This window comes from Bidens hawaiensis, unplaced genomic scaffold, assembly GCF_021521415.1.
Source record: "Bidens hawaiensis isolate Kalapana, Puna unplaced genomic scaffold, B.hawaiensis_p1.1 tig00001177_1, whole genome shotgun sequence".
Taxonomy (NCBI): domain Eukaryota; kingdom Viridiplantae; phylum Streptophyta; class Magnoliopsida; order Asterales; family Asteraceae; genus Bidens; species Bidens hawaiensis.
In genome coordinates, this window is record NW_027491067.1 from 224,634 (window position 1) to 237,944 (window position 13,311).

Genomic DNA, 13,311 nt, shown 5'->3' on the forward strand with positions numbered 1-13,311 from the left:
CAAGCATTCACGAATACGTTACCAAACGTTCACGAACAAATTTGATAAAACGGGTCTCTTGTTCATGAATGATTCATTGAACCTTGTTCATGAATGATTCATATATTAAACAAATGAACCTCTCACCGAGTGAATTCATGAATGATTCATTGAACCTTTGAATGCGATTTTAAATTAGGTGTCTTTTTTTTTATAAAAACAGTTATTAGAATAATCATTTAAATTATACCAGTTATCAATTTGTCAAATCCCAACGTAGTTATCACATTGTGTTCATAAAAAATATACGATTCATTCAACAAACTTAAAACTCAGAAGGGAATGAACATCAAAAATATTTTCAAGTTCGTAAAAAGCACACGCCAAAATGTACCATAGCTGCATAATGTTGTATCTTATTTGAACGCAGTTTGTTTTTTTAAATTTCATTATCATAACTAATAATGTAACTCACATATTCAACACAAAATGTATAAGTGGAAAATCATGTCAACAATATAAGCTTTTCTTGAAACAGAATATGATATATACTTAATTACATCCTTCTTAGATTATCCAATCTGGCCTGTAAGTCACTGTCAATACCGCCATCATCAGTAGCAGCTGCCTCAGCTTGTGGCACCTTGGTCTTTCCAGCTGGGGCTGAAACCGCCCCAGACGGTGCATTCATCAACTGCAATTTCATAATGTTCAGTAAATACCAACAAATTTGTTTATTTAGCTTCGAAACATCAAATTGTATAAATACACCATTTTTTTGTAAATGATTTTTGGAACTAAGACACAAACTTATATGTAAATTGTAGCAAAAAATAACTGGTTCAACAGCAAGCAGATTCAACGGGTGACGTTGTTTACTGATTTTTTAAAAAAATTGGCGAACCATTAAAATATTTTAAATGTATTTCTTAGGAGAAAGATCATATAAAATAAGTACATAAATTTATTTTTTCATATAAGTACCTTTTAAAATGTTGTCAACATCCAGAAACACCGTAAAATTGTAAAATTCATTTATTTTTTTGAAAAAGATTTTAAACTTGTAAATAAATTTACTTCCTAGCTTTTACACAAAGGACATATTCCATTCGCTAAAGCCGGTATGTGAGATACTGAGATCAGTAAAATGTGTAATGTTCATTTCTATTTAGTGCACGGTTTGCCCAATTAAAATAAATCATAAGTGAAAGAACTAGAACTACCTCTTGATTGATGTCGATACCAATCTGAAGAAACACTAAGTGACTCCGGCGGATTATGGATAATCTTAGGGTTAAGTAGATGTTTCTCACGAGGGTTAGGTCCTGCAAAACAGACACCGTGAGCTCGTCACTGAGAAGGGAGGGTTCCTCCTTCTGACCACCCTCCGGCGTGAGAGTCAGACTAGATTGCTCTGAATATAAGTGTATATTGAGAGAAATAGCTAGGGAAGATAAGATAATATCAGATGATATGTCTTTATACCGTTCCAATGTGTTGGAGTATTTATAGCCGAAGGTAGGTTTCCAAGCAGGTACAGCCAGCTGTATAATATTCCTTTTCCACCAACTGTGGGCTACGTACGTGCCATGCTGGTGGTTGGTGGGTAGGCAGCGGCTGATAGTGACATGGCCGGCTGTGTACTATTCCTTTTCCACCAACTACAGGCTATGTACGTGCCACGATGAGGGTTGGTGGGTAGGTAGCGGCTGATAGTGACATTTTGTACTGGAGCATGCTCCTCCTCGTACTATTGTCGGTGAGCTGTCACCCTGTGATTGGTTCATGGGCTGCTTTGGTCAGATCTTGTCTATTTTGTCCATACCTTGGCAGGTATAGTACAAAAGATTTTCCAGAAGCATACGGACTGGCTCTTTTGGGCGGGAATATTCTCGCCTTGCTCATTCCTTCTTCAGGTGACATTGCTGAAGTATTAAGAGTTAGTGCCTTATGCGTGTAGCTTTACTATTAGTGCGGGTAGCCTTCCTTCTCAGCTTGTACCCATAGCTGCGGGAACAGGCAGGGTACTGTACCAAGGGAGGCTTTCCTGCGGGAACAGCTGGCTTACTGCGTGTAAGGTTTTCATCTCTCTGAGCATGGTGGGTCTTGCGGAACCAGTTGGTCTTTGCGCAGACGTACCCCATCAAGGTGTGTCTTGCGGGTCCAACTGGGCTTTGCGGGGACCTACCTCTTCAAGTCCCCCCAGTCCATTGTTCTTCTCATGAATTAGGTGAACTTTTGGACTTTAAGCAAGGGGTTTTGAAAGAGGTTTTTGTTTTTTAAGGTTTTCCGTGGGGATTCTTCCCGCGGTTTTCCTAATGTCACTTGCAGAAATTCCCGACTTTTATGCCTGATCTTTGGTTATGATGCGGGTAGGTGTTTAACCTCTCCGCAAGTCGGGAGCGTTGAGTTTCACTTGTATAGGCTCTCCACGAGGTTTTGGTAGTTTTGGACATAGTGATCAGTTATGTTAAACCACTAATTCCGCCTTGAAGTTTCAAACAAGCTAGTTCTCAACGTTCCCGCTATGCGGAGGTGTTATTTCCCTTTCCGCAAGCACGGCCCATAAGATCCTTCTTGGCTTCAATTCCCTGCAAGTGCTAAGTATGTGAAGGGTTTCGCCTTGACACTGTACCCGCACTTGTCTTATGGTTTTTTTCTTCCCAAGGTAAGGGGGTATATTCCCTCTTATTTTTGAGTCTTTTTGAATCTTTTTGAAATTCGTAGAGTTGGTGAAAGGATAAGAACAGTCCAAACTGTTGAAGGGACGTTAGCATCTTCCGACGGTTTCTTCTGACAGTTTCAGGACATGCAGGAAGTTATGGCGACGTGACATTATATGGTCATTCCAGACGCTTTTTCAGGCGCGTGGGCGCGAATTTTACGGCACGCGTCCTGTCGACAGCTGTTGCCAACTTGCTTTCCACGTGTCATCTTCACATTGCTCCTACGCTTTCCTCTCTCCGCATTAAATTCATCGCATTCGTTGTGATGAGTATATAGAGGGAGGAGGGGATGCATCTCAACTCACACTTTCACTTCCTTCTTCTTCTAAGCTATTTCCGGCGAATACTCTCAACTTTTGTCGAGCATTCTCCTGAAATCGTTCTTCTTTCCATCCCCAACATGTCTTCCCTTCATGATCCAGAAGTCACCGCCGAAGAGTCCGACGTGTATATCGAGAACCCAACGTCCACTTCTGACAAGGACGATAAGAGTACTGCTGGCGAGTGCCAGTGTGCTCTTTCCGTCGACCTTTATCAGTACATCGTCAAGAAGTTCATGCTCGAGCCTTTAGAGCCTGAGTTTCCTGAGCCTCACCAGACGGTGTACGATGCCCCCAAGGGCAAGATAGGGGTGTATGCTGCATTCTTCATCTATGGGAATCTCAGGTTCCCATTGACGAAGTTTGTGTACCGTGTTTTGGAGAAACACGGTGTACACTTGACGGAGGTACACCCAATGGCGATCGCCAAGATCCGTCATTTTGAATGGGTGTGCCTCATTCTGGGTGTGGAGCCCCGCGTCGACCGCCTGATGACCTTCTACTCTTGGAGGTGCATCCAAGGCTGGTACACCTTGGTCACTCGGATCAAGGGTTTGAAGATCTGTGCTACCGAGCGCAGTCTTCGGTCTTGGAAGCGGGAGTTCTTCTATATCTCTGCCCGTGTCGTCCCTATTGCGATGACATTCAAGAACGGGAGAGCACTCCCCAAGCTTCACGCCTCCAACTACCAGGAGGCGGAATGGTTTACCAAGATCTCCCGGATCCAGACTCCGGTTTACCGATTTGCGGAGTCTGGGATGGTGATGCTCGGTATGAGCCGGGTGTGGAAAGGTGCTGGGGCAGAGGCGCCACAGATTCCCATCGTCCTCGAATACGGTTTGAACTCTATCCCTTACGGTATGCTTCATATTATTTGCTAATTTAGGGGTTTTGTTCTAACCATTTCTTTCTTTTTATTTTCAGAGGGAAACAACTTGCAGTCGCTTCTGCAACCGCGTGAGAGCGGTGGTCCCGCTCGGCTGGGTACTCGTGCTCTTGATGAGAACGAGTTGCCCATCCTGGAGCAAACGGCGGATCGGTTTGTGGAGGTCTACCCGCCAGGCCACGAGATTCTGAGCGCCACGCGGCCAGGTAAGGGTTTCTTTAACCCCCGCCCTCTCCATGCTCAAACCACTGCTGGAATTCCTCTAATTTTGTCATCTTCTGATGAGGAATCCGCAGATGGTCCTTTTTTCGTGAGGAAGAAGAAGGCTGCTGGCGCGAAGGGCAAGTCGGAGGTTGCCTCCACTGCCGATCAGGGGAACCGGTCTGACTCGGAGACCGAGAGCGAGGAGGCAGTGGGGAACCCTGGTGATGGTGAGACCACTGTTCCGGAGGTTGAGACAGCTGTCACCTCCGGGCAGCCCAGTACGACGACGGTGACCGGCATGAAGAGGCTGGCTCCATCCCGTTGAGGCAACTGTATTTCGTCCCCGCCTGTCAGAACCTTCAAGCTCAAGAAAACTCGTAAGTATAAATTATATTCAGCTTAACTGCATATCTTTCCGCCATCATACTTATATATCTTGTCTTCGTGTAGGCGTGGATGCAACCGCATTCCAGAGTGGAGCCGGAAGGAGCATCTCTGGACCCATGACGGTAGGTTTGGTCAACCTACCCGAGGCGATGACCCAGGCGGCTGCGCTTGTTTGCAGCATTGGTTCAGTTGCTCATCCCGTTGAGGCAACTGTTCCAACTGTAACATCATCTCCGCCAGCTGTCAGTGCCATCTTCACGGAATCCTTCACTGAGCCGGCGGTGGTTTTTCCTGCGGGTTCTTCCGCAGCGACGGCCACGGTTGTGAGTTCACCTCCGTTGGTTTCTACCGCAGGGGCCTCTACAATGCCTCCTCCGGCGCCGGCGACTACGGCCGGTCCCTCAGGTACGTTCAGGGTTGGGGCTTCTAGCCCATCTTTGCCTCCTTCCCATCTCCTTGACCTTTTGGATGGATATCCTTTAGGTTCAGGTGATGGGTTTGGTGCCTATCGACCTGTTGTCGACCCTACAGGTGCGTGGGGGATATTTTGGCCTTATCCCTTTTATCATCTTTTTTTTTTAACTGTTTTTTTTATTGCAGTTCGTGATTCCAACGAGGTGTACGCTCCTCGGTGGAGTATCCGCCGGGGAACGACCCTCCGGACTGCTGCGGATTATGTCGAATGGGCACGCCACGCCGCCCCAAGTGGTGCGTTGGGGGAAGCCATGTCTAGCTACCAGGAGGGTAGGCTGACGAATGAGCTTCGGATTCTCCTTGCCCGGATGCAGCCGCGCGTCGAGTTGCTTTGTCGTGAAAACGACAAGTTAAAGACGGCGCGTAGCCAGGAAGTGGCTCAGGCGCGGGCTATCCGGGAGAAGAACAGGAGACTTGCCGCCATTGCTGCGGAGAAGGAAAAGGCCTTCAAGGCCCTCGAGGTTGAAGTTCAGGCCCGGATCGAGGCCCGTTCCAAGGCTACCCAAGCTGTTAACGAACAGCTTAGGTTGGCTAAGGAGACTGCACGGAACGCAACCGAAAGGGCCACCAAGGCTGAAGCTGTTGCTGAGCCTCTACGCACTGAAGTTGAAGAACTTAAGGCCAGATTAGAGAAGCTCCAGCAGGCTCATGATGCCTTGGCCATGGAAGACGCCAAGAAGCTCCAAGAGATCTTGGACCAGAGGGGCATGCTTGACCACACTGAGCGTAAGTTGAAGGGCGTTGAAGAGGCTGCAGCTAAAGATGTGTTGCTTGCCAACCTTACTAAAAACGAAGCCGAACGCGCCCGTGATGAAGCTCAAACTGCCCTCCAGGAGGCTCTGGTCACCAAGGAGTGGCTTCTACGAGAAGCGTTGTCGCAGGTATGCGTAGTTCCGTAGTTTCTTCACGCTTTTCTTTATACTTAGAAAAGTTTTTAATATATTTTTATTTTGTAGGTTGTGCATCGGATTCTCACAAACACATCCTATGACGATGCTATGAGCGCAACCCTCAACTCTTCTCATGAGGATGGGGAAAAGGCTGGGTTCCTGCTTGGTCTAGGGTTTGTTGAACAAGGCATCCCGCCTTCCAACTTCCCTCTTTATGACGTGGATACTGAAGCTGCTTATGACCAAGAAGTGAATCAGTATGCTGTCTTCCCGCATCCGGTGGTGGGGAAAGTGAACGAGATTGCTGCTGCTGATGATGGGCTAGCTATTCTCAAGGCTTTCCTTGAACCGCCACACTCAACTGATGGTGCGGGTTCAAGCGGGAGTGGTCCTGAAGCTTGATCCTTTAGATCCCTTCCCACTGTTAGAATAGATTTATATTTTTGTATGCGGGTATATGCCCAGCAATTCTTGTAATATTTGAATTTTGATAGAATATAAATTATTTGTTAATGCCTTGCCTTGTAAACCTTATATGTTTTGTTTCACGCATATTTTAGTTTAACTTAGCAATTTCTTGAGTACTTTGGATAAGTTAACCTTTCAACGTGGCAGATAATAGGTTAAAGTTTTGCTTCCTCTTTCGTGATTGTGCGGTAAGACCGTCACTTTCACTTAGTAGGATGGCTAAACTTTACCTATATCTGACCTGCGTGAAGGTTTTCCTCATCTTTTCCTTATAAATTTTTACCGTTTTTATGCTTATGCGGGTTTTGCCGCCTTTCACACGCACACGACTTACTTCTTTTCACACTTATTTATGCGGTGAATACCGGCATATCAGTGTGGAAAGTTCATAAGTATAAAGGTAAGGTTATCAACACAATGTGATAAAGGAGAATCATTTCCATTAGAAGTGGCTCTAGGCTTTTCTTTACAAATTTGGAATTGATCTATATGTAACATTTGCGTAATTGAGCTCCATTCCATGTCCTTGGGATGGGGGTGCCATCGAGCCTTTCGAGCCGGTATGCGCCCTTTCCCAAAACTTCTTTGATAATGTATGGTCCTTCCCCAGACCGGGGCCAGCTTTCCTGGGCGCTCTTGGTTCGAAGCCTCGTTGTTACGCAATATGTAGTCTCCTACATTGAAGTTGCAGAGTTTTACCCGCGTGTTGTAGTATTTTCTATTTAGTGCACGGTTTGCCATTTAAAATAAATCATAAGTGAAAGAACTAGACTACCTCTTGATTGATGTCGATACCAATCTCATCTAACACCTGGTTCACCAACTCTTCCGTTTCATCTTCTTCTCGTCTCCTTCCAAAGCATCATCAATGGCATCACCCATCACATCACTCACCATTTCCATTTTCTCATTTTGCATCTCAAACTCTTGCAATGACGGCAGGTTCATCTGCTTGTTCATCTGTCCCATAGCCTTTGTCACACCTTTCATTGCTTCGCCCATTGCTTGCATTGACTTCAACGTCTGTTTACATTCGGTTAAAAACAGTCACATATCAACTCTAATAACTGCCTTCTACTTGTTTGTTCAAATATCTTTCCTAGGGGTGTGCGTGGTGCGCTTTTTGGTTAAAACCGAACCGAAAACCAAAACTTCGGTTTTTGGAGTATTTGAAACCATTCGATTTCGGTTTTTTTTCGGTTTCGGTTTTTCGGTTTTCATTTTGTCTCAGTTCGGTTTCGGTTTTTGCCATTCGATTTTGAAAATTACAGGTCAAAATAAAGTTTCAAGATGTAATAAATTTAGGTATGAATAATTTTGTTAATTGTAAAATAATAGACAATTAAAAATTTTACCAAAAATATTTGAGTTACATGTTTATTAAATTCTTATAAATTACTTAATATAAATTTAAAATAACAAAAATTAGGAATTCGGTAACCGAACCGTTAATTCGGTTTTTACAAAAACATAAAACCAAACCGTCAGTTTTTGTTTCTGTGGTTTTTTTCGTTTGGATTTTTCGGTTATTTCGGGTTCTTGCACACCCCTAATCTTTCCTATATAACCATAAGTGTACCTGAATTCGAAGCGATACACCCCTGCAGTTGAGATTTAAGCTTGTAAAACTTTTCAATCTGGTGTCGTGTTCTGATAAGATCTTTTACCATCACCTTAACAGCTCCCTGGAAAATAACATGCGAATATAGATACATAAACCGAAAACAAAAGTGAATATTGTAAATTAATGTGCTTACCATTTGACCTTGTTTGGCACTTTTCTTGATTTCAACGATTAATTTCTTTTCTTGTGTCTTCAAACCTTGTCTCTCTCGTTCTATTTATCTAATGGATTTATCTATCATTCTCTTGTTCTCCCGCAAGAGTTCTGCAAATACCAACCACATCTCATATCAGAAACTAAACACTAACATTCATTAAATGGCTATGTGCAGACAAAAGCTTCTATTGGTTAACAAAAGTTGATTAACGAACATTGAGAGTAAAAATGAAACATTACATGTCTAAATAGGATAAACATTTCATGATTTGCAAGTTTGATCCTAATTCCTGGATTACCAATCAACTGAGGTAACCTTCAATATCTCCATTGGAAAAGGGTGCAAACAAGCCGAGCCGAACATGACTCGTTTTGACTTACAAGAGCTCGAGCTCGAGAGTAATTTTTTCAAGTTCGACACGTTTATTGAGTATTGGTTGATATACATTTTTTTTATTACTTTTATATATTTTGAGAAAAACCGTAAACGGGCCTAAGCTCGGCTCCAGCTCGCGTGTAGTACCTTAAACGAGCCAAAGTTCAGCTCGAGCTAAAAGTAAAAAAAAACAAGGTTCTTAACGGCTCGACAAGCCTAAACGATCTTCCCATACATGGCACAACCTCGGGCTTGATAACTAAACAAGCTTTATTTCAGGCTTTTTATCGATCTGATCTCAAGTAGCTTGCGAGCAAGTAGACTCGTTTGCACTCGGAAACAATCCTAGGTTCTAAAATCAATAATTACCAGTGGAATAACAGTGAACAAATCTCTTAATTTTTAAGCCAATACATGTATTGATGTATGTACGTATGTATGTTATTATAAACTTCAAATTCAAACAATTAACCATAATTCTAAAAAAGCACCCTAATAGAAACGAACATGTTAAATTGACCGACAATCTGTATACGATTAGCAAATTCTCTTTCAACAACAGATCAATTGAATAATAATAATAATATGCATCCAATCCATGATTGAGAGTAAGAACTGCGTGAGTTTTCTTCTTGCCGAATATAAAACTCATTGTGATAATGATGATTATTGAATCAATAAACAACAGACACTCTGAATCAAGTTCGACGACTGGATCTCAAAATCCTGTCCTGTATGATTGCTTTTTTTTTTAAGAATGAAAGAGAAATTTTCCATTCCAATATGTAGAAACATAGAAACATAGCAGGTAGGCGGGCAACAAGCTGCGCCGCCATCCGTTTCTGAATTGCAAACCCTAACCTGCTAAAGACATACCCCTGCCCCTTTGGAGTCGACACATTGCTATGCACAACCTGTTGGACCCTGGTTAGAAAACGGATAGCTTCGATGCCAAGGAGCCAAATGTATCAAAACGCAGAGGGACAAAAACATGTTGGTTCTCTTCGCAGGCTTTAGCATGTTTCTCCACCTTCTTCGTTTCAGCCCTTTTCATTGCTTGCCCAGCTACAAACCCATTATCCCTCAAACCAGCTAAGGGAGATACCCCTGTGAGGTCAACACAAGCGTGTTTTCCCCCGGCCCAACCAAAGACGAGCAAATCTGCCGGTCGTAGAGTGGATCTCCTTCCGTGGGGTCTGTAAGGAAGTTACGGGGGCTTCCTTTTTAGCTGATATCCCAGCTCGCCTTAAGATGTCCCAAAGAACGTCCCGCACCCAATCATGTCGGTATTTGAACCCAGGCATCTCCTTGCAATGAACCGCATGCTCTCCGAATTTATCCAGGCAAGCCTTATGGCAGATCGGACATGTTTCGTCTTCTGGGTACATTGGGACCATCAAACGGTACTTAAGAATGACCCTATACTCGACCGCAGAGATGCTTTGACCCAAGCCATCAATCGGGATGACGGTCAGAAAATCTTGGGCATGAGGACCTTGTAAGCATTCAATAACCGCCTTCGGGGACAATCCAAAAACTTCTCCCAGGCTCTGAGCGATTTTTCCAAAAACGGCATTCGCCAAAGTTTTTTGAGGCTTTGGTGGGGCGGTGTCCATATTAGAGAAACCGCCAATGTCAAAGTCTGGGAGAGCGCCATTTAGGCGTTCCAGGGCCTGCACGTAGTCTGGGTCCAGGTCGACAACTCCACTATTCCTTAAGATGTGATTCTGTAGCTTCCAAGACTGAGCCCTCGACGCTACAAAAGCGTAAACCCCAAAATCATGAGCCGAAAGAAGGCCTAAACCCCCTAAGCGCATCGGTAAAGATGCAAGTCGCCACTGAAGATCACCAAAGAACGGGCCTCCACATACAACTATGTCTTCGATGGCTTCTCGTAGCCCCTTATCAAAACAGGATACCGCATCATCCATCATATGGGGGTGGCATGTTCGTAACCCAAAAAGCAACTTAGCAACCCCCATGCAAGACCTAAGCAGGAGGAGTTGCTTTGGGGATCCCTAAGGCAAGGTAAGAGTTTCATAAGATCAACCGCACGAGATGCTCTCCGCCTCGCCAACTCCTTAATAAAGTAGGGATCTCGACTAACAACCCTCCAAGGAGCTTTACCCCCTCTCTGGTCTACCAATCCCACTAGGGAAGAGCCCAACTTTGACTTTCACCCATTACACGTTGGCCAAAAAACCTCAGTTTTCTTAATATTAAGTTGCAGCCCCAATGATGGCCCTTCCGAGTTGATAATGTCTAGGGCTTTAGCGACTTCGTTGGCACCACCAATAATAGTTCCATCATCCAAGTACCAAGCATGAAATGGGAGGTTACAGTCATTTTGTACCCGGAGAACAAGAGGGTGTAATGCTAAGGCAAAGAGGAGGGGCCCAAGGGGGTCTCCCTGCTGAACCCCAGTAGTAGCCCCTATACAGTCATCACCAACGTACAACCTAGCCGGCTGGGCATAAAGGAACTGGACCCATAGATAGATAGACGGGCAATGATGATGAACCTCTCGGAGAAGGGCTGTGCGGTCGACCATATTGAAGGCGTTGGAGAAGTCCACGGTAAGCATAGCTAAAGAGCCGTCCGCGTGAAAGGAGTTAAGAAACCGGTTCGCGCTGTGAAGCACCGCCTCTGCCCCATTAGGGGTCCCCACCCCAAACTGAAAGTCCCCTAAATACTGAGTCATTTCCTTCCCAACCATCTTCATAGCCACTTTAGAAACCAACCTACGCAAGATAGCCCCCACAGCAATGGGCCGAATTCCATTATCCGACTTTAATAAAGGGGTAAGGGGGGCCGAAGCAATAAACTCAGCGAGCACCTGGGGCCCAGACCCCCTAGCCATAAGTTGACGACTTCAGTGATGGCTGAGAGCAGACCCATGTAAGTCACTGATCCCTCGCCACTAAGAGCGTCCAACAAGTGTTGCGCCCGCATCCCGTCTCTCCCGCATGAGGTCCCTTTAGGAAATGATCGGATACATCTAAGCACACAGTCCCCATCCACAGAGAGAGTAGGCAGGACGACAGAGCAAGAAGGCAAGGACGAGGCGGCACCACTGGGTGTTTATCAATGAGGGCTTTCATGGTTGAATCTCCGAGAGGGGCAACCCCACTTGAGCATAATACCTTGACCGCAGCTGTGAATGACCATCCCTGACTTTCCTGAGACATTGTTTAATATGAGGCTGTTTTCAGAACCCTCCTCCCCTCCCACCTCTCTTTTAAAAAAAGTGCCCCCCTCACGTTATCAAGAGAGAAAGAACCAAGTCAGCAAAACCAGATCCATCTTTCCACACCGCAAGTGCTTGTTGAATGCTACTACATTGTAAAGACTTTCGATTCCCTGACCTGCGTTCCTGCCTAGTGGAAGGTTTCACCACCCTTAAAGTACAACGCGGCAACAATAGTAATTTGACCCAATTCTCAATCGAGCCTGGTGAATCCACTACCTTGCGTAAAGGCCATGCCAAAGTCTGAGCAAACGCCAAACGACAACTTGGGGGATGCTTTTTACCGTTTGAATGGGAAGGGAGAAAACCCGTTCCAAAAGGGATACATCCCCAACCACTCCTACAGATGGACCTGGGTCCCTATCCACAGACACACGATTAGGTTTCTGGATCCCAACGATGAATTCTCCAGCATCTCCAGAATCCCAACGATTAGGTTTCTGATTGCTTTGATTTTAATTTAAGCTTTTTGATGGATTATTATGTACGCGTTATCGTGACGAATAACACGTACAAGCAAGAAAGAATACTAGTCTGTTTTTCTTTTCTTTTAAGATCTACGGCTGACGATTATTTACCAAAATCTTCACCATCTATTACGACTTTGTTGATAAAGCAGGCTTGACGGTTTTTATATATTGGGCTTCATTAATCAACGGATCACTTTTTCACCAAATCCATTAGCAATTAAACTAGTATAAATCCTAATATAATAACACTTTAACCTAGAGGTGCACAAACCGGAATTATCATGAACCATAACAGGTTTCAAGTATGCTCAACAGAAGTCAAAATCGAATTAGATAGGAACCGCATTTGGGTATCGTCAGGTATTTGACCGGGTTTTGCTTAAGATATGGTCGGGTTTTGATAGGGTAAAGGTGGAATCTGTTCCGGCAGGTCCGAGTCGGGTCCGGTCCTGTTCTGGGTACATGTCCAAGGACAAACCCAATACCAGGTCGTACCCGAGGTCAAGTACGGTAGGATCCGATTACGGGTCGGTACACCGGGTATTTTGTGCACCTCTACTTTAATGGGTGTATAAGTTCCATCAAATTATTTATTAACCAACTAGATAAGGTAAATCAGAGCTTGTAAACATGTAATTTTCAAGAGGTTATGATAAATTAAAACAATGAAATCGATATTCGAATCTAAGACCTTAGCTAGAGGGGGAATCAAAAGATTACAGCTACACCACTTGAAGGTTTTCTATTACCATTAAAACTATATACATACATAAACGTTTTACTAAGAGTCTAATGAAGAAAGACAATTGGTACAAGTTTAGACAAACTACCTACTAATTAAATTGAAGTAAATTCTCATTTTGACTTACATTTGGATGTATGATGAATGGTCCTATCTATTGGCTATTGCAATTACATTTTCTATTTCCTTGTATCTTGTCCTGTCATTTTATCCAATATCTTATATCACTCATATAGGTTATGTGCCAAAGTCATGAGATATGCTTAAAATTACCATTTAAGGTAGAATTTTCTACATGAAATAACAACTTGCATCATAGGTAACTTATGTCGCTTTGTACAACATATTATAAGCCATTTGAT

At 44.0% G+C, this 13,311-nt stretch overlaps 1 pseudogene across 1 annotated transcript; it reads right to left on the minus strand.

Annotated features, from left to right (window-relative positions):
• Positions 1-441: 441 nt before the first annotated feature.
• Positions 442-8,199, minus strand: LOC143561542 (vacuolar protein sorting-associated protein 2 homolog 1-like; annotated as a pseudogene). The gene is made up of 4 exons (XR_013140325.1): positions 8,092-8,199; positions 7,914-8,019; positions 7,110-7,357; positions 442-673 (listed from the first exon to the last, which is right to left on the minus strand). The product of XR_013140325.1 is annotated as a vacuolar protein sorting-associated protein 2 homolog 1-like (transcript).
• Between the last annotated feature and the right edge of the window lie 5,112 nt (positions 8,200-13,311).